This window comes from Petaurus breviceps, unplaced genomic scaffold, assembly GCF_028583685.1.
Source record: "Petaurus breviceps papuanus isolate PSGF00001 unplaced genomic scaffold, PetGlider_PUasm1.0 76, whole genome shotgun sequence".
Classification (NCBI taxonomy): Eukaryota; Metazoa; Chordata; class Mammalia; order Diprotodontia; family Petauridae; genus Petaurus; species Petaurus breviceps.
In genome coordinates, this window is record NW_027186473.1 from 48,239,465 (window position 1) to 48,260,262 (window position 20,798).

At 37.2% G+C, this 20,798-nt stretch overlaps 1 protein-coding gene and 1 long non-coding RNA gene across 5 annotated transcripts in view; one reads left to right on the plus strand and one right to left on the minus strand.

Moving 5' to 3' along the window:
* ANAPC10 (anaphase promoting complex subunit 10) overlaps window positions 1–20,798 on the minus strand; it is a 137,269-nt gene that overhangs the window by 35,555 nt on the left and 80,916 nt on the right. The gene's annotated exons all lie outside the window — the stretch shown is intronic.
* On the plus strand, window positions 11,944–20,388 carry LOC138175123 (uncharacterized). Of its 2 annotated transcripts, XR_011171893.1 has the most exons (3): window positions 12,751–14,704; window positions 19,217–19,352; window positions 19,829–20,388. It is a non-coding gene; the product is annotated as an uncharacterized lncRNA (long non-coding RNA). The 2 variants fall into 2 exon arrangements; XR_011171894.1 differs by lacking the exon at window positions 19,217–19,352 and having other exon boundaries at window positions 11,944–14,704.

The following is a 20,798-nucleotide window of genomic DNA, read 5'->3' on the forward strand; positions in this document are numbered from 1 at the left end:
TACTTCCTCCAGGTTCTCCTAGGGAATGCAATGGATAGAGCACCAGGCCTGGAGTTAGGAAGACCCAAATTCAAATCTAGACTCAGACACTTCCTAGCTAAGTGACCCTGGTCGTGTCACTTAACTCTCTTTGCCTCAGTTTCTTCATCTGTGAAATGAGCTAGAGAAGGAAAGGGCAAACCTGTCAAGTATCCCTACCAACAAAACCTCAAAAAGAGGTTACAAAGAATTGAATATGACTGAAATGACTAAACCTCCTCCAGCAAGGTGGGTCTCAAGCAGGTCAAAATAATTTAAGATTCCAGGCCTCAGACACTTAATACTTACTAGCCATGTGACCTTGGCAAGTCACTTAACCTCAATTGCCCTCCGAAAAGTAAAAAAAAAAAAAAGCACCAAACAAGGAAATCTACCCTTGTCAAAGGTGCTAGCTACAATCATGACGGATTTTCCATTGCAAAATTCAACTAAAGAAATGAATTCCTAGAGATGGTGAGTTCTTCCACATGCTCCTGTTTTCACATGACATTGTGCTAACTGCATCAAGCCCCAGAACACTGCAGTGCTTCTTAAATGAGAAACAATCACTCCAACAGAGAGGTTTGTACTTGATTCTGGGGTCAATAAGGGTCACTAGGGAAGTAATGTGGTCAGACCTGTGCTTTAGGGAAATTTCCTTGGAGTTGTGTGAAGAACAGATTAAAGAGAGGAGAAACTAGAGGCAAGTAACACAATCTGGATGCTATTGCAATAGTCTGCATTAGAGGTGATGTGGGCCTGAACCAAGGAGGTGGCTTTTTGAGCAGAGAGAATGAGTAGGACATGAGACATATAATCAACAAAACTTGACAACTGATTGGATATGTGACAAGAGATACTTTTCTGCTGGGAGGATGATCCATTTCATAACTTTCTTCCTTATAATATAGTGTGAGATAATGTTCTAGCTCTGCCATTAACTTGCTATGTGTTCTTAACATTTCTCTGTGCCTATTAACTCAGCAGAAAAAGAGAACTGGATTATATGACTTCTAGGATATCTGTCAGCTAGAAAGTTGTATGACTTCTTTCATCTAAGGAACCTACATGTTAACAAAAGCTATAATACCCTATCATGAAACTTAGACTCTTAGTAATAATATATTGCTGTGTTTTTCACCTATTACTTGAACTGAATATTACTTTAATTATTAAAAAGTCAATGTATCCAACATAGTCAACAATGCAATTTGCATCCTAACCATCCTGTGTGACTTGACAATGTCCTACCACAAATTCACCAAAGAGTTTTATCCAAAGTGCTGAGACCCCTAACATTCTCTTAGGATTGTGATACCAAATGGAATATACAAACTACATATGCAACAGTTATCCTTCACTCTTACCACATGATGAGACCATCATATATTAAAATAAAAACATTATCTTCAATGTAGCTATTTTTAATGTAATTTCCTGTTATGATACTATAAAAGATAATAAAATGGTTTCCAAGATTCCTAAGAGGAATGAAAATAAGACAAGGAGATATCTATCTATCTATCTATCTAATCTATGTTAAAACCAAATGTAGTAAATTTAAAAAATAACATAATCCTACATTGTTTCCTAAACAACTTTTAATGAAACATGTAACTGAAAGAGGCAAGGAACAAAAGTACAACTACTTAACAATACAATGCTAGCAAATGAAGGTCTTATCACAAATACAGGCAGTGGTAAATCTGATTCAACTCCAATGACAATAAAAATACAAAACATCTCTAGGGTTGTCAATAATATTTGACAAACAACTGGAAAAAATTTTCATTTCACTTGTACAGCCTGCAATTTCCATTTATTACATTTCTATCATACATACTGGAAACAAATCTTGTTTATGAATGTGCAAAAAAAATCAGCTCATAATTTACTCTTAAAATTGTTTAGCCATATCCAGGAAATCTGTCTAGACACAGTTAAGGTTAAATTATACAAAGTAAAAAATTTGAAGTCTGAAGCAATGAATATTAACAAATTATTTGCATACATTCCAAATAATATTTGCATAAATTTCAAAAGCACCAAATTAATCCTACATTTGGAAAAATATCACAAGGCCTAGTCTAGTCTAGTCATAAAAGAAAACTGTTATTTTGAAAAATTGTTTCCTAGAACTTTAATCAGTAACAACTAGATAGCAAGCAAAAGTATTTTTTTCTTATTCATAAGAGCCAATCACCAGCCTGGTAGGAAAATGGCAATGTGCCAGGTTGCCTAAAAATTAGAAGACTCCAGTTCCTCAGTCTTTTTAAAGACAAGATAAGGTATGGACATGGAGGCATCTTTCCTTCTTTTCCAAGAGGTAAGTGTTGAGTTACACCCTATCTGAAGCACAGCTTCTCTTCCAGAACACTAATTAAAAAGTCTAAGGAATGAGAAGGATTAATATGTAAAAATATTCAAGCAACAATATGTCTAATCATTACTCCCCAAAAGTACTACAGTACTATTTTGACAATTAGCAAGAAAAAGTAAGATACATTAAAATTAATACAAAATTTTAAAACTTATTAAGTAGAAGCATACAGCTTGACAATCTGAATCTAAAAAAGGGATGGCATTCACCCCAACACAAACTCATTCTCATTTTTAAGCAAGGTCACTAAATGGAGCACATAAATAGAAATAATTTTATAATGACTTTTCTTCTTAGCTCCAAATAATAGGTTTGCAAATAATAAGCTGATTTCTCTTACAAGGAACTCTGCATATTTACCATGTTATTGAATAACGGAAATATCTAGGAAAGAGAAATCGCTAACACTAATGAACCAAAAAAACTAAATGAATCTTGCAGTGTGAATAGCAACTCATCAGATCCATTTTACAGAAGTCTGAAGAACCTAGTGTTCCATATTATCTGGGAGACAGTTTCTTTATTTGATGTGACATAAATATGGGTAGGAAGGCTAAAATTGCCAATACACGATGTACTGTGTTTTCCAGCTGGGCTGTCAGTTCTTTCCATACTTTATAGCATGGATTACAAGGTGTTCACAAAGATTAAGACCCGAGCCTTTAAATGTATTTTATTATCTATTCCTTGATTAGAGTTACAACACGTTAGACAAACTGTAACTAAATACAATGTTGTAAAGAAGCCACCATATTTGAGGAACCTGAAGTACAGAATACATCTATATTATTTCAAACTATATCTACCTATTCACAAAAAAAGAAATTGGTTTTAAGTTGTTCTGTAGGCAAAAGGCATCTTTGTAGGCATCTTCTCCCAAGTAGATAAATGTATATATGTGTTCATAAAAACATAAATTCACAAATGCCCATGATGTCTCTATCTCATTAGTTCCTCCTCCATGTTGTATTTTCATTTACAAAATGTCATTACTTTGTGGTATGAGGAAAATCAGCTTCCTATAACAAACACATATAAGCATACAAAAAACTCCTTACCCTTTGATGGGCTAGATTGATAATGATATTGAAATCTCCCTTGAAAAAAAATAAACTTCTATAAAATTTAAAACCTAAGAACCAACAAAATGTCTCACTGCACTCAGAAAACACAGAGTCTTTATTCCAGGGGGGAACTTTCAGTAAAAAATGATGTGTGAACAGCAGACACTGATGTTCACACAAGCATGCTGCATATAACCCAGCAGGCGATTTTCTGTTTTTTTTGGATTATGCTGTGGAGGTGCTGGCACAATGGAATTTCAATGCCATAATTACTTATTTCTCTGTGTGCCAGTCTTTGAAATAACAGGTAAAGAAAAAAACAATTATAATTCCAGGAATCACAAAATAAAATGTTTTTTAATTCTTCTGTTCAAACGAAGTAATTTATAACCATGACACAAAGAAGTACAAAAAGGGAAAAAAACAGAAATAAAAGTAATGTTCCAAGGTTCAGTTTACAAGGACCTCACACAAAGTTATTTTTTTTCTCTGCATCTCTTACTAGAAACAGTATTATTTGCTAAAAATGAACTAGCTGCCAAGACCTATGGTCCATCTAAAGCAAAAATGTTTAAGATGGAAACAGAGTACTAATACAGAAAAAAGGCAGTATTGAGCATATACATTTTTGTTCAAATCTGATGAAAAAGACCCTACCAAAGTTCTGAGTTTGGTATCCTGGTATCCTTTTGGACTAAAAGTGATTGTATTTACAGATAATAAAATACTTGTAATACAAATACTGTATTAAAACAATAAACAAAAAATCATTAAATTTCAGACTTTCTAATTAAATCTTTTTTGGTAGGTTATTGGGAATTCAACACTAGTCTTGGTTCACATGATAGAACAATGGGAAAATTTTCCGAATGGTTGAACACTAACCCTGACAAGTGTGGAGAGCCAACTACAATACATTATATGGTAGCATAACCTGCCACCCACGTTGCTGAGAGAACAGCTTTCAAACACATGCACTGAGCTGTAAAGCCACAAAATCCCTTATTACACATTGTCTTTTTACTCTAGGTGAAATATACCATCAATTCTTTTCATTATAAATCTTTTTTAAAAAATTTGACACATATTTGCTGATTTGAATTGACTTTTTTTTAGAATGAAAAGATAATAATTAGCTTTTTTTGGGGGGGGGGAGAAAAGTCAAAAGGAAAACAAATTATCACTTTCTTACAGTATTACAATGAAGCCTGACATCTGCTGAATGGTTTCCCATAGCTCAGTTTTTTGGAGCCATATTACCTTACGCAAAACTCTTTAAAACAAAACTCTGATGTAGGTTCACTACACTGCTCTGAAAGCATCTGTGAACACTTGTTTCTCAGAAGAAAGATTGTGAAATTGCTTGGTGATCTTAGATAAAGTAATATGGCTGTCCTCAACACTGAAAAACCTAAAATGAATAAGAATGCTACTTAAGATGTTTTTCCCCTGTTCCCAAATCACAACAGAAAATATTTCATGTATCTTTGGTGGGAAAGTAGGCAATAAGTATTTAAGCATATAGAGCTGTCACAGGTTGCACGGTTGAGTATTTTGGTACAAATATGTAAATTAGACAAGACTACAGAATAGCAAATATGCTCCGCCCTCATTACAGCACTGTGCTTGCCAACCAAGCATTCTTGCCTTACAGAAAGGGGTCCAATTCAATAATGGCAAACTAAAACATGTATACAAAGGAACTCAAGAAAATAATAAAAACTAAAAAGTAGCCTAAAGTTATTTTAATTCATCAATTTTACAAAATTGTGGCTTTAATCCATTGACACAACTTTTAAGTATCTATATCTAGCTCTCTCTTTCCCTTCTGTTTTCTCTTTTTCTCTGTCCCTTTCTTTTTATCTCTCCATTCTATCCCATCCCCACACACATCTATCTTTCTGGTTAATAATTTTTCCTTCAAAACCCTGCCTCCCCCTTTTCAGAGTTCACTCCCCTATTCTCTGACAACCCCTCCCTGCCCCCACCACAGGACCCACCTCTACTTGACAGTCTGTAGATTGAATCAATAGCATTCTAAGACAGTCGAGGACATAATTTCCTCTGGGGTTTTCTTTTCCAAATGTTTGGCAAAGAGAACTTTATTTATAAATCTTTCTATTATTTGGGCAGGGTCAATTAATTTAATGAATTAACTGGTCATTTTAGATGATACTCAGAAAATCATTCAAGAACTTTCATAACCTATAACTTAATGCATGTAATCTCCACTGCAAACATGACAGCTGTCCAAAGAAATTTTTTAATTATCTTGGTGATATGTCATAGACATATCAGTTCCTCAAAATGACAGAATGCAATCCTGGTGGCTTTCCAAAGATGAACTATTCCTTTAAGATTAATGGAAATAATGCAAGGCAATTTGCAAGGCAGTGTGGAATATTAGAAAGACTGCTGAATTTAGAGTCAAAGGACCTGGATTAAAATCTCGAGTCTTCTACTTATTACCGTGGGACTTTTCACAAATCACTTCACTTCTCTGGCCCTCAGTTTCCTCAACTGTAAAATTAAGGAGGTTGGATTAACATTATGAATGAAAACTAAAACATAAATGTTTGATGGAGAATCTCTACTTTAAAAAAAGGGAAAAAAACATTTTAGACACAATACACTGTTATGCTTTAGCAAGTGTAAACTGTGATTTGGGGGAAGAGGTATGCTCCATACATGCAGCTCATGGTATGTTTGCCACTTGGTAGGAACAATAATAATAACTGGAATTGATAAAGCACTTTAAGGTTTGCAAAACATCATATGTATAGGAGCCTGATTTGGGCCTCACCACAACCCTGTGAGGTAAATACCTTTGTACACTTATCCGCATTTTACATATTGGGGCTCAGACATGTTAAGTAACTTGCCTACATATCTAGAAAGTGTGAGACAGAATTGGAGTCAGGAAGCCCCAGGATTTAAGTCTGGTACCCTAGCTACTACAAAGTTTGAGCTTTCAGACACAACTATTAAAAATTAATTTAATGGCAATACAAAGAGCATAAAATAATCTTCAAAATGGGAACACTTTGGTACAGTGAAGACAGTGCCAGCCCTGGAGTCAGGAGGACCTGAGTTCAGATCTGGCCTCAGACACTTAACACTTACTAGCTGTGTGACCTTGGGCAAGTCACTTAACTCCAATTGCCCTGCCTTCCCCCCTCCCCCCCCCCCCCAAATGGGAACACTTTTTCCCTCAGATCATCTCTCAACACTGTTATAGAATGGACAATCTCTCCAATGGGTCTATGCCAGATATAAGGCCATCTAACCAAAGAATGACATTCAATTTGTGAAAAAACACCAATGAGGCAAAAAGGAGTAAAACTTTAGTGTTTAGTGTTACAACATCAATATCAATACCAAGATATCAATGTCAAGATAGCAGTTGAACCTAGTTTATAGTTTATATCAATGAATTTCCCTTTATTGAAGGTGCCCCATTGCTTCTTGGAAACATCAGAAAAGCCTTATTACACACACACAAATAAATACACACCCCTTCTCCAAAGAAAAATGTTACTTATCTCAGTCAAACAACACTGAAGGTAAAAGACTGTTATGAGCAGCAAAGACTAAAGATTTCACTTCTTCGCTTATCATACATAGGATTAAATCTTTCGACTATTTACTTATTTATTTTTGGCTGTCTTCAAAAGTAAGCAGACTTTCCCTATCCAATCTCAGGAAACTACCAAAAGGGATAAAAGCATACTTACTTTTAAGAACAGGGTACAGAGATGGCAGAATATAAGCATAAACTTGGCATTAGCTCCCGCTCTAATAACTTCTAATAAATGTAAAAAAATTACTTTAAACAAATATTAGAGCTACGGAACACACAAAGCGATAGAGAGAAACAAATCTCCCACTGAAGGCAGCCAGGCAGGCCAACAGAAAAGGTCTATCGCAGATCGCTGAGAGCCGAGCACAATCCCTGCCATGAGGTTTTGGCCCCAGGGTGCCTCAACAAGCCATGGCCAGAGCAGACTTCAGGAGAGTGAATCACTAGCAGGTGTGACGATTTCCAGACTTCTCAGCACATAAACGCCAAAGACAAAGTAAAAGGTCATTGTGGAACTCTGTTGGAACAGGGGGACAGAAGAGCTGGTCTGACCCCTTGATCCCAGGGCGAGAAGTGGCACAGGCAAGGCAGCTGCAACTGATGCCAGGTGGCTACTTCTGGAGCTCCTGTCCTACAGATTGTAGGGGGACCAAGAGCCCAATTCAGTAATTGCTCTTGCTTTAACCTACTTGGATCTGGATCACGGTCTTGTTGGGGTGTATGGCCAGTGTGCCAGGGCTTGTGAGGGCTGTAGAGAGGGCACCCTCCTAATAGCTCTGGCAGTGATTTGGGACAAAACTTTCTCCATTCTGGAAGCAGAGTTCTACTATGGCAAAGAGCTCAAAAGCCAAGTAACTGGCTTGCAAAATAAGCAAGCAGAGGAAGAACAAACAGACCACAGAATCCTTTTTTGGGGACAAAAAGGATCAAACTATGGAATGGGAGGAAGACAATGAAGTCAGAACTCATGCATCAAAAGCTTGCAAGAAAAATATGAACTGATTACAGGCCATGGAGGAACTCAAAAATGATTTTGAAAATGAAGTAAGAGAAGTGGAAGAAAAATTGGGAGGAGAAATGAGAATGATGCAAGAAAATCAGGAAAAGCAAGTCAACAGCCTGCTAAAGGAGACCCAAAAAAATACTGAAGAAAATAACACCTTAAAAAATAGACTAAGTGAAATGGCAAAAGATGCCAAAAAGCCAGTGAGAAGAAGAAAGCCTTAAAAAGCCAAATTACTTATATGGAAAAGGAATTTCAAAAACTCACTGCAGAGAATCATTGCTTCAGAATTAGATTGGAGCAAATGGAAGCTAATGACTTTGTGAGAAATCAAGATGCTGTTAAACAGATCCAAACAAATGAAAGAATAGAAGGCAATGTGAAATATCTCATGGGAAAAACCACTGACCTGGAAAACAGATCCAGGAGAGATCATTTAAAAATTATTGGACTACCTGAAAGCCATGATCAAAGTAAGAGCTTAGAGAAATCATCCTCCAGGAAGTTCTCAAAGAAAACTTCCCTGATGTTTTAGAGACAGAGGGCAAAATAGAGGTTGAAAGAATCCACCGATCACCTCCTGAAAAAGATCCCAAAAAGAAAACTCCTAGGAATGTTATAGCCAGGTTCCGGAATTCCCAGATTAAGGAGAGAATATTACAAGCAGCCAGGAAGAAACAATTTGAATATTGTGGAAACACAATCAGGATACCCAGGATCTAGCAGCTTCTTCAATTGTAATGGGATTGGAATATGATATTCCGGAGGTCCAAGGAGCTGGAATTAAAACCAAGAGTCACCTACCCAGCAAAACTGAGTATCATGTTTCAGGGGAAAATATGGTCATTCAGTGGAATAGAGGACTTTCAAGCATTCTTGCTGAAAAAACCAGAGTTAAATAGAAAATATGACATTCAGATACAAGAAGCATGAGAAGGTAAACAGGGGAAAAAAATCATAAGGAACTTATCAAAGTTGAACTATTAACATCCCTATGTGGAAAAACAATAATTGTAACTTATGAAACTTTTCTCAGTAGTTGAAGGGAATAGAAATATATATGTCTATATATGAAGGTGTATGGGCATATGAATACATATGTGAATGTGTGTATATATGTTTACAGGTATACATAGATAGAGGGTACAGGACCAATTTAACAGGAAGGGATGATACTTACAAGGTGAAATTAAGAGGTGAGAGAGGAATATAATGAGAGGAGATGGGGAGAGACAGAATGGGGTAAACTATCTCATATAGAAGAGGCAAGGGAAAATGGTTACAATGAAGGGGAAGAATAGGAAGGCAAAAGGGAATGGGTCAACCTTATTCCCATTGAATTTGGCTTGAGGAGGGAATGAAATATGCACTAAATAGGGTATCTCACCCTCCAGGAAAGTAGGGGGGAAGGGGATGAGAGGGGGAATTACGGAAGGAGGGATAGGGTGGGTGGAAGGGAAGTTGGAAGCACCCACTTTTGAAAAGGGACAGGATCAAAGTAGAGAACAAAAGAAGTGGGAAGTGGGATAGGTAGGGAGGGAAATATAGTCAGTCTTTTACAATATATCTACTATGTTATTGTTTTGCATTAGCCACACATGTATAACCTATACTGAACTGCTTATCTTCCCAGTAAGGGTGGGTGTCAAGGGAGGAAGGGAATGAATCTGGAATTCAAAGTTTTAAAATAAAATATTTAAATATATATATATATATTTTATTATTAATAGTATTTTACATGTAATTGAGAAATAAGATATACAGGCACTGGGGCACTGGAAAAGTTGAAAGGGGTATGGGAGAGAGCAGACTGGAGGAGGGGATATCCTGTGGGACTGCTATTTTGGGGCGGTGGGTAGGGGAAAAATGGGGAGAAAATCTGTAACTCAAAATCTGATGGAAATGAATGATATAAATCAGAAGTTAATAAAGCATTTGAAAAAAAAAGGATTAACTCAAAATAAAATAGTCATAAAATAATTTTTAAATTCTGAATTTTACATATTTCTTGTGCTTTAGGTAAAATACATTAAAACTAAAACAGTATTTATGCTAACCAAAGAAGTTATGAAAGGATACAAAGACTATATTGGATTTTGTCTATTTCTAAAATGTAACAAAAAATCTTGTCATCACAACTGTGTAAAAGTTAGTCCACAATTAAGAACGGCAAACCACAGGGGTGACTAGGTGGCACAGTGAATAGTGTGCTGGCCCTGGAGTCAGGAGGACCTGGGTTCGGCTTCAGCCTCTGACACTAAACACACACAAAAACCTAGCTGTGTGACCTTGGGCAAGTCACTTAACCCCAATTGCCCTCCAAAAAACAACAACAACAAAAAAGAATGGCAAACCATTAAAAATTCTAATATTTTGGCACAACGAATCTCAACTAAGCAACAAAGTACACAAATGTGCTACCTTATTGGTTCCATTTACAATCTTACAAAGCAATTGTATCAGAAATGAATAACCTGCATGGGTCACCATGATCCAATTTTTCAAGCATGACTGATAATGAAGTGCTGAGCCTCAATATTAAAAACGTTTTATCCTTACAGATCTTGACATAGAGGGGATGAATACAAGTCACCCATAGTTCCTTGTTTTAAACATGGAAAATCAGAGGGAATTGTGTTGTATTCTATTTGTATTCAACCCTGCCGCTTTCTTCCTACCTTGATTTGATAAGTACCAAAAGATTAATAAATTGGGTTAAGCAATAATCAGAATGCAAAGGGAAAGTGGTAGGCAGCAAGTAATGGTCAAGAGTCAATAGAAGAAACAGTAGACAATAAAAGGTGGTTGTCTCTCTCTCTATCTCCATATATATATATATATATATATATATATATATGTTCTATATATATGATATACATTTGGACACACATATATAGCCATATTATATATATATATATAATATAAATAAAAAATGCTAGCTTCGTTTTCCTCAAACATGGCTTCATCTGAGTATTAAAATCCATACTACAGATTTTGAAACCAGCTGAAGTTTCTTACCATGATCCAGTGTTAGGGAACTTTGTGTTCAGTAGAGAGTACAATATGACTCTGGGGGAATATCATCAAGTTTCAAATGACTAGGATCTCAAGTCAAATGGATCTCAATGAGCCAAGGTTATTCTGTATGTTATTGATACTTCTGTTCCTAGTTAATAGGGGACTTTTACAAGGTAATGTTTCTCATAGAACCAACCACAAAGTACAAGAGGTAACTGATGAAGAAGATGACAACTGACAAACTAAGGTTTTAAAAATTAAAATGTATTCGCTATAGGTTTTTTTTGTTACATATCCCTATAAAGCAAAAAAGAGACTCAATTTAAAAAATTAACTTTTCTCCATTTCTATTCTGTTACCTTTGCTAAATTAGAATTGTCTTTCCCACACCATTTGAATATTTTCTTCAGAGAAATGATGAATCATTTAAATATATTGCAAACTAAACCTGATGCCCTCTGGGGATAATAAAAGGATACCCTGATGAATTGTTTACTCAAATTAACATCATGCATGGATTTGAAATCTGAAGTGAACAAAAAATAATGTAATAGTGAAGGAGATAATATTTCTCTACGTGGTGCAGTGACAAGAAGGTTAGATTTTGATACAGAGGACCTGGGTTCAAATTCCAGCTCTGACATTTATTACCTATGAGACCATTAAGTAAGGCACTTAACCTGAATTTTTTTTCATTATCTGTAAAATGATAGAATGACAAAGGGTTCTTTGATATATTCATTCATGAAACATCTTCACTGAAATTCATCTCACATACTAAAACAAAGTCTTACTAAGTTCTGAAGTATAGTGTAAAGTGTCTTAGAAAGAAGAGTGGATTTCAACCATCTACTGCTTCCTTCCCTCCTGCCTTCAAAACATGTCCAGGTCTCTCGATCCTTAAAAGACTTTGACTCTATGCTACCACCCCCTGGCTTTCTCAGGCAAATTCTAAGAAAAAATTATCTTATACTTTCTGCCTTCACTTCTCTCTGCTCATTCAATACTTGGCAATATCTGTAGGTGTCCAAACATACAAACACATGAGTCTCTAAATTATCTATTTCAGACTGGAGGACCTAAAGAAAGCTCAAGCTGAACATGTCTACAAACAGAACTCATTCTCTTGCCTCAAAATCTACCTCTCTTTCAAACTTCCTTCTTTCTGTCAAAGGTCACTCCACTCCTCTAGTGTCTCAGGCTCATAATGGTAGATCTTACGATTTCTATCTCCACAACTTCTCTCACACTCAAACCCCTTTCTACTCATACAGCTACCCCCTTAGCTCAGGCCTTCAGCACCCCTTTCCCAGATTATTGCAACAGGCTCCTAAATAGTCTCCCAACTTGAGTCTACCTTTCATATGGCTGCCAAAGCAATTTTCCTTGAAAGTAGATCTGACTTTGATACTCCAATACAAAATGAACTTCAGAGACTTTGTATTCTGTCTAAAATCAAACAGAAATTCCTGTTTAGTTTTCAAAGCCTACTACAACCTGGCATGAATGTATCTTTCCCAGCCTCACTGGCTGCTGTCCTCCACAGCAACCCCCACCGTATTCTCATACTTTGTGATTCAACCAAACTGGCCTTCTTTCTGTTCCCTACATAGATGGAGTAATGGCACTCCATCTCCAATTTCTATGCCTTTGCAATACTGTATCCCATGCCTGGAATGTATTCCCTCCTCACAGAATCTGTTTTTTCCTTCAAAATGTAGCTCAAGTCCCACGATCTACATGAAGCCTTTTCTGGTCCCTTCAACTATTAATGTCTACCCTCTCAAACTCCCCTGTAGTTAACTATTTCATTTTTATTTATCCTCTTTATGTTTATTCCATATATATTTATACATCCTTGTTGTCCCCCCATTTGAATAGAAACTCCTTAAAAGTAGGGAGTATTTCATTGATTATATCTGTATCCCCAGTACCTTACAGAGTATGAAACATAGTAGGCTTGCTTTGTGACCCTGAACAAGTGACTCCACCTGTCTAGTTCTCAGTTTCCTCATCTATAAAATGAGGAGGTTGGTTTAGATGACTTCTAAGCTCCCCTGCAACTCAAAAACTGTGATTGTGTAACCTGACAAAATATACAACATTACACCTTCATAGTCTCCTGCCAATCTGAGAAAAGAAGTGTGCTTTATCATCTTTTCTCTGGGATCAAGAATTAGCAGTTGCTTCTTAGTATTGTTTTACATCACATTACTGTTGTCACTACATACAATAATTTCCTAATCCTCTTGTCTTTGCTCTACATCAATTTAAACAGTTTCCTAAGCTCTTTTCTGAATTTCTCATATTTATAATTTCCCAACACACAGCAGAATCATAAGAACATAGATTTAGAGCTAAAATCAGTTAACAAATATTTATTAAACACTTACTATGTATCAGACAACATATTAGGTATAGGGGATACCAATATAATTAATGAAATAATCGCTACTTGCAAGTAATTCATATACTGATGAGGAAAGATTTTATAAGAGTACATGTGCACACACACACAAAATGGACATATATAGAATATATCTCATGTTATTTTATCAATATGCCAAAATCAGTTCAGCCTCTTCCTAATCAATGAGTTCTCACTTTGTTCCTTTTTTTTTTTTTGCTACCACAACATGTGGCTACAAAAAAATATGTGTGTACATATATACACGCACAGGGCATATATGGAATTTTTTATCTTTCATCTCCTTGGGAGATAATATGTATTGTACTGGGACCACTGGGTCAAAGGGTAAGAAAAATTTAGTTAATGTTTTCACGTAATTCCAATTGGTTTTCTAGAACCAACTTGCTCCACCAACAATGTTAATGTGTCTATCTCATGCATGAATAACTTCTAAGCAAGCTAAATTTAAAATAGTGTATAATCTTCCACAGCTTAATGAATCCTGACAGAGTTGTTCCACTGAAGGAGGTATTTTCTATATAAGACATGTTGCTCCACTGAAGGAGGTATTTTCTATATAAGACTTTTGACCAGAAAAGGTTCTAGACTATTGTACCTCTGAAAGAATGTTAGGGGATTTTAAAAAATAAAATGTTTAAACATCAAGAGTTTCTAGTTGAGCTTAGTGACTTAGATTTGTAATGATACTGGTGTCTACAGATGATACTATTGTCTTCTAAGAATTAGATTGTTGGGGTCTGTGGCCCCCTAAAGGCCTCAGGCAGCCTCTCTGAGTTGAGGTCTGGTAACAGAGCACTCCATGGTCTGTGCTTATCTTATCTGAGGTCAGGGAGCCCTGACCTCTAGGAAGTGCAGAGGCGCCCAGATTGTGTGCTGTCATGCAAATACCCTATTACCCTAATGTTTATCTCAGGGTCAAAGGGTAAGTACGCAGGAGTATGCAAGCTATTCTGAACACAGTCTCCCTGTTCTCTGATTGGCCCCCTACCTTCTCTCACGAGCTGTTCATGAGCTGTCCACGAGCTCTGCAAGTGCACTTTGGGGGATTTAAGGGCTAAAGCATGAGGGGGTGGAGGATGGAAGGAGAGATGTAACCACATGCCTGTCCTGCCAATAAAGCTGTGCCTTTCTCCATTTCCACTGGCTTGACTTCTCCTTTATGTAAACACGCGGGACGTGACCAGAAATGTGCATTGAAGGCCTGGGAGAGGTAAGACTCAGCTAGAAATCACAGGATCATAAGTCTCAACAAGTGGCACTTGAACAGGGTACATTTTAGCTGAGCCCACATGCTAGTGGGGAAAGATAGAGAAGCCTCAACGGACCGGGGAAATTCTGGGGTTGACTCTGGACAAAAAAAAAACAACTCCCTATAAATATGACCAGAGGAAATGGAAAATTGGGCTCGACAGCTTTATAAGGCAGTTAAAGTCCAGGGATTGACCCTCCCACTTAAGAACCTGTGGAGATTTATTGAATTGGTAAAAGAAAGAGAATCATTTATCACTAACAGTCAGTTATACGAATTCTTGGGATGTTGTCCCTATTTGATAAACTGGGAGCAAGCCAGGAGAGAGAGGAATGAGGGACTGATGGAGGAGAGACTCCAGCATTTTCCCATTTCTACCTTTTTTCTATGGAATATATTAATGATATGTTTAACATCAGAAATGAAAGTGCCAGGGGTGGCTTGAACACTTCAGTGTGATGCAGCTGTCTCTAATCTTATCAAGTAAGTCTTACCTGGCTTCCATTACTATCTGCAGAGCCAGCAACTATTTAAACTTTTCAGGAGATCTCCTACAAATTCTATGTGATCCATTCTGTTATTTTCTGTGTCTTCCTGTTTTGTTTATGTGTTTTTGTGAGAATGAGTGAGAGTAATTTGTCATTCTGTAAGATTTAAAATGCAGCTGGACTGTGGAAGATTCCGTGAAATGTTGTTATCTCTTTCACTCCCCCTCTCCCTTCTTTCTCACCAGAAAATGAACAAAGTATTTTACTATTTTGCAGGTTATAAGATGGTTATGGTAAATCGAAGAGTGTAGGAGCAGTGTCAGGTTAGAATTAGAAAGAAATAAGGTATGTGTGGTTTTAATAGGGGCTTTAATCAAAGTCCAGAAAAAAAAAATAACAGTAGGAAAAGCAAGAAAGTTTAAGTATGTAGCAATGAGAGAAGCATGGGTAGAAAGCTTAAGATAGGCATAAATTAGTTGCATGAAAAATGTGAACAGAAGTTTTAAGGTTTAAGGGCCTCCTTTCCTCCAATCCAACTCTGGCCAAGTTTGATTGTGGGAAAGGCTGTTAAAAAATAATATTAATCAGGGGCAGCTAGGTGGTGCAGTGAGTAAGAGCGCTGGCCCTGGAGTCTGGCCTCAGATACTTAACACCCATGCAAAATAACCAGCCATGTAACCTTGGGCAAGTTACTTAACCCCAATTGCTTTAAAAAATAATAATAATGTTAATCAAAATAATAAAAAGTAAAAAGGAATTTTTTCCCCTCAGATTAAAGAGGCAGACTAGCAAGCATTTAACCATTCTCCTGCCTCATCTAAAGAGAAAAGTGTTGTGTATCAGGATGCAACCGAAGGTTTATTTTATTTGGCACTAAAGCAAAATGAGAACATATAAAGATCTGAAAAACTTTAGCAGTAAAGGGTTTTAACTCTAATATAGTCTGGAGAATTGGCGCCACTGGGCAGTTGTACAGCTTCTCCACACTGTAACTGGACTTTTTAAAAGCCTTTTGCTTTCTAAAAAAAAAAAAATTTTAAGAATCACTGAAGTTCACAATACAAGTTAAATTAGCTGAAAACTTTCTTTAAAAGTCTCTCCTCACTAGAGGAGAGTGCTGAAGGATTTTAAATCACCCTCCTCAATCTAGACAAAGGGAGGATGCATGATAAAGGGCTCTACAAACAGCAGCCTCATACTTATTAGGCAACCTGAATCCACAATTCAAACTTCAGCAACTCTGAATAGAGAAGTAAAAAGCCTAAATTCTCTATCAATTATTTTTGCATGTGATGATTTGAAAATTCAACTAATATTATAACATCATTGTGTTGTTGTGGTCTTCCTGAGTTGTGGTACAATTCTATTATACAGTAAAGATTGGATAATAGTTGTTAGCCAGAAATTGTATTAGATAAAACAAAATTTTGATCTGATTTTTGTTGAAACTAAAAAGATAAGAGGAAAGAAATTTGTGTAGAAACAGTCATTTTACTTTATCAGTTCTGCTAAACCCTGTCTTATGATGTTTATATCTGCCATATAGAAAACCAGGTAGTTACAAATGGAGGCTACAGGCCCTCCCCCTCGAGTGAAGAGGATACCTCAATACAATTGTATTAACTTCTTTCATCCTAGATCAGATTAGGAAAAGAGAGTTCCACCTTTCCCCCACTGGGCAAAGGAAGGAGGGGGGAAGAGACTTCACCTACCATGAGGACTGGCTGCTAAAAGTTCTGAGCCCTGCCACTGATAAGAAACCAATAGTTGTCTGTACTGGATAAGATAATCCATCCTTTTTATCAATGATTTTATATGATCTAGGAATACAACTGACTTCATGTGAAGTTTAAAGTTTTTGCTACAGCTAAAAATAATTTGGCTGTCACTTATGGAACTTGTAAAATTAATTATTTTAGTGTCTCAATGCTAAAACCTAGAATTGTTAATTGATTATTGTATGTGGAAAAGAGGAAACTAGGTAAAAACTTTATTACATTCCTCCTGCATGTATGAGATTTAGCAAAGCAGAAGCATCACTTTCAGCCACTGGTCTATATCAATTCTTATTTTTTAATAATATCAAGACCCCTGGAAACTATCTCTATAGGAAAAATCATCAGACTAGAATAGAACTTGTTTTAGTGAATGGAATTCTTAAATAATGAACCTGGGGTGGCCAGGTAGCGCAGTGAGTAAGAGCACCGGCCCCAGTGTCGGGATGACCTGGGGGATCGAATCCAGGCTCAGACACTTAGCACCCACCCAGAAACACCTGGCCATGTAACCTTGAGCAAGTTACTTAACCCCAATTGCTTAGGGGCAGCCAGGTGGCTTAGCGAGTAAGAGCACAAGCTCCAGTGTCGGGATGACTTGGGGATCAAATCCCGGGCTCAGATATTTAGCACCACACCCAGAAATACCGTGTTTCCCCGATAATAAGACACTGTCTTATTATTTCTTGGACAGAAAAACACCAGAGGGCTTATTTTCAGGGGAGGGCTTATTTTAATGAACATTGACAGCAATTTTAATAAACAGGTAAATGTGAACAAAAAAATGTACCTTTATTCAATAAGTAAATCACTGGGGAAGAACAGGATGATGCGCTCACTGCTGCAGCTCTGATTGGATGCAGCTCGGAGCACGGCGTGCGTTTCACCTGGGGGGGGGGGACGGTGCATACAGAGGGTACCGTAATGTAGCGTGTAGCGCAGGGGATCACCTTCACCACCGCAGCAATCTCAATAGGGCTTATTTTTGGGGGAGGGCTTATTTTAGAGGAATCTTACACAGTAAGGGGAGGGCTTATTTTCGGTATAGGTCTTATTATCAGGGAAACACGGTAACTGGCTGTGTAACCTTGAGCAAGTTACTTAACACCAACTGCTTTAAAAAAAAAAAAAGTAACAAACCTAACTTGCTAAAAAGTGGCAAAAGATTAATAAGGATTGGCTATTACACCAGGATAAGTTAAATTTGAGAAAGAAAAATGTTAAATGATATCCCTTATGTATTAAAAGACCTAGGAGATCTTTATTTTTTATTACAGCTACATGAGAATAAAATTAACTGCAATTAGCTTTAAGCTGTGATTGATAAAAATTGCTGTTTAAGATAAAAAGCATTTAAGACCATATTCACATATTTCTATTTTTTTTCTTCTTAGACCTGATTCCTATCAGACTAAGTAATCAGTAAAGGATATGAACTCTTTTTTTATGTTAGCTTATTGGAAAATTTAATATTTTTTACCTGAAATTAGAAAATGTACAGAAAATTATACAAACCACTTAAAAATCACCTTAAGATATTCCCATTGACTAAAGGAATTTTGGAACTAATAGCTTTTAAAGTACTATGCTCAGATTAATTTTCTGGCTAAAACACCTTTTAATGTCTAAAGAATTCTACAATCAACTAGACAATTAGTAAGTTAATAATACTTTGGAGATTTATGCTACTTAAAGACATTTTTGCTATATCTTTTGACTAAAACACTTTGTGATATCTGAAGAATTCCACAATTATCTAGGAATTCAGTTTTTTATCATACTTAGGAAATTTGTTACTTAGGAAAATTTTTATAGCAACTTAGTCTGAATAATCTCAATCTTAAAAGTTTGTTTTGCTCTAAAGTATCCACAGAGCTATTAGGTATAAAATTTTAACTAATTTTAACACACTCAGAATACAGATCTTTTTAACCTTTTTCAGAAGTCACAAGCTCTTATAAGATAGAGACCTATATTGCAGTTCATTCTTCACTTCCTAGGTCTCTTTATCTACAATAATGTGACTATTAATCAAAAGTTCAAGTTTTTCCAACTTTTTCCCCAAATATTCAAAGAACTACATTAGCTTACTCTTAATTTTATCAAAATGCATATACTCTATGTATACAATTCCATGTTACCCAAGAACAAGCTAGACAAATAGTGAAACAATGTGCTCGCTCCATTCCTTACCTCCCACTACCTCCTAGGGAAAAGAACCCCCAAGGAAGGGCACCAAATGAGAGTTGGCAGATGGATGTAACACACCTTTCTGGAGTCTGCATCCATGTAATAATAGACACCTTCTCAGGTTTTTTGATGGCCACCATACAAGGAGGAGAAAAGGTAAGTCATGTAGAAAAACATTTATACCATTGTTTTTCCATTAGTGAACCCCCTCTAGAGTTAAAGACAGATAATGGCCCCTCATATGTTTCTAAAGCCTTGAAAGGAGATTTTATCTGAATTTGGCATTAGACATGTTACTGGCCTCCCTTACAATCCCACTGGTCAGGCAATTGTGGAATGAGTGAATAGCACTATCAAGGCAATCCTCGCCAAACAGGAAAAGGAAAAGGGATGGTTGCGACAAAGGCATCTTATCTTGATATGGCACTCTATACATATAACTTTTTAAAATTTGATTGTCATTCTCTGACTCCCACCATGCGCCATTTTTCTAGGGGCAAGCATCATCTACGCCCCTTTCCCACTACAACCTCTGGTGATCACCCTGAAGTACGCATTATGTGGCATGGGCACAATGGGAGGTGGGAGGGCCCCAGGAAGGTGATAATAAGGGTATGTTTGTATCTCCACAGAAAATGGCCAAAGGATCTGGGTCCCAGTCTGTGCTACTCGAGTCCTTGCCAACCTGCCAGCCGAAACAAAGGAGAAGGAGGAGACAACCTCGGTGATGTCCCCCCTCCCCTCAAGAGACCACTTGCACAACTTGATGACTCTCTCACTCCTCCCTGCTGCCTTGGATGGCCTCAGCATTGGGCCAATGTCACTAATCCTCCATGGCCCCAGGTTGTCTCCTGGTGGAAAGTTCTTCCTGAGATAGTTTTTTCTGGCAATGGTTCTAAGACTATGAGCCAGGAATTTTGACCTGACCCTGCCCAACAGTAAGATAACAATTTTACAATATAACTTCATAGGACTTTCGTTAAGATTGCCCATCTGTTTTTCAGTAGGCAACCATACAGATTGAAAACAATTAACAAATGTTTCCATGACTGTGCAGATAGTGGCAGGCAGCACGCACACTGTGTATTGGATGGGACTTGCATCGAAACTTAACTGCTCTGGAATACCCAAACAACATAGTGATTTATTCCCCTGTGTACTACTGACCACACAGGTATATTCCCACGTAAAAGAGACTATAAGTCCAGTCAAAGACAACGCCGTCAGACGAAAACTCCCCAATGTGCTCTGTGAAATGAAAATCAGTCCTGGGGGCCAGAGCGAAGGCTCAAATGGGAGAACCAGAGTTTCCATGGAGCAGAAGAGATTCCACAAGGATGATCTGGAACTCAGGATTCTTTCTCACCCTGGGCCTCCACACATCATGCCTTCTTGCTGGCCTTACTCAGCTAAAAAGGTCTTTCTGCTGTCCACAACACTCAGGATCAGTACAGAAAGAATGAGGTTCAAGGGGTGTCTCATCACTAGTGCTCTGCCACGGCATTCAGGGCACTGCCCAGCCCATAAAATGGAAAGGAAACAGTGCCAGCCTGTCTGCCCACCTGCCTGCCTGTTTCCCCACCTGCTTGCCCACCTGCCTGC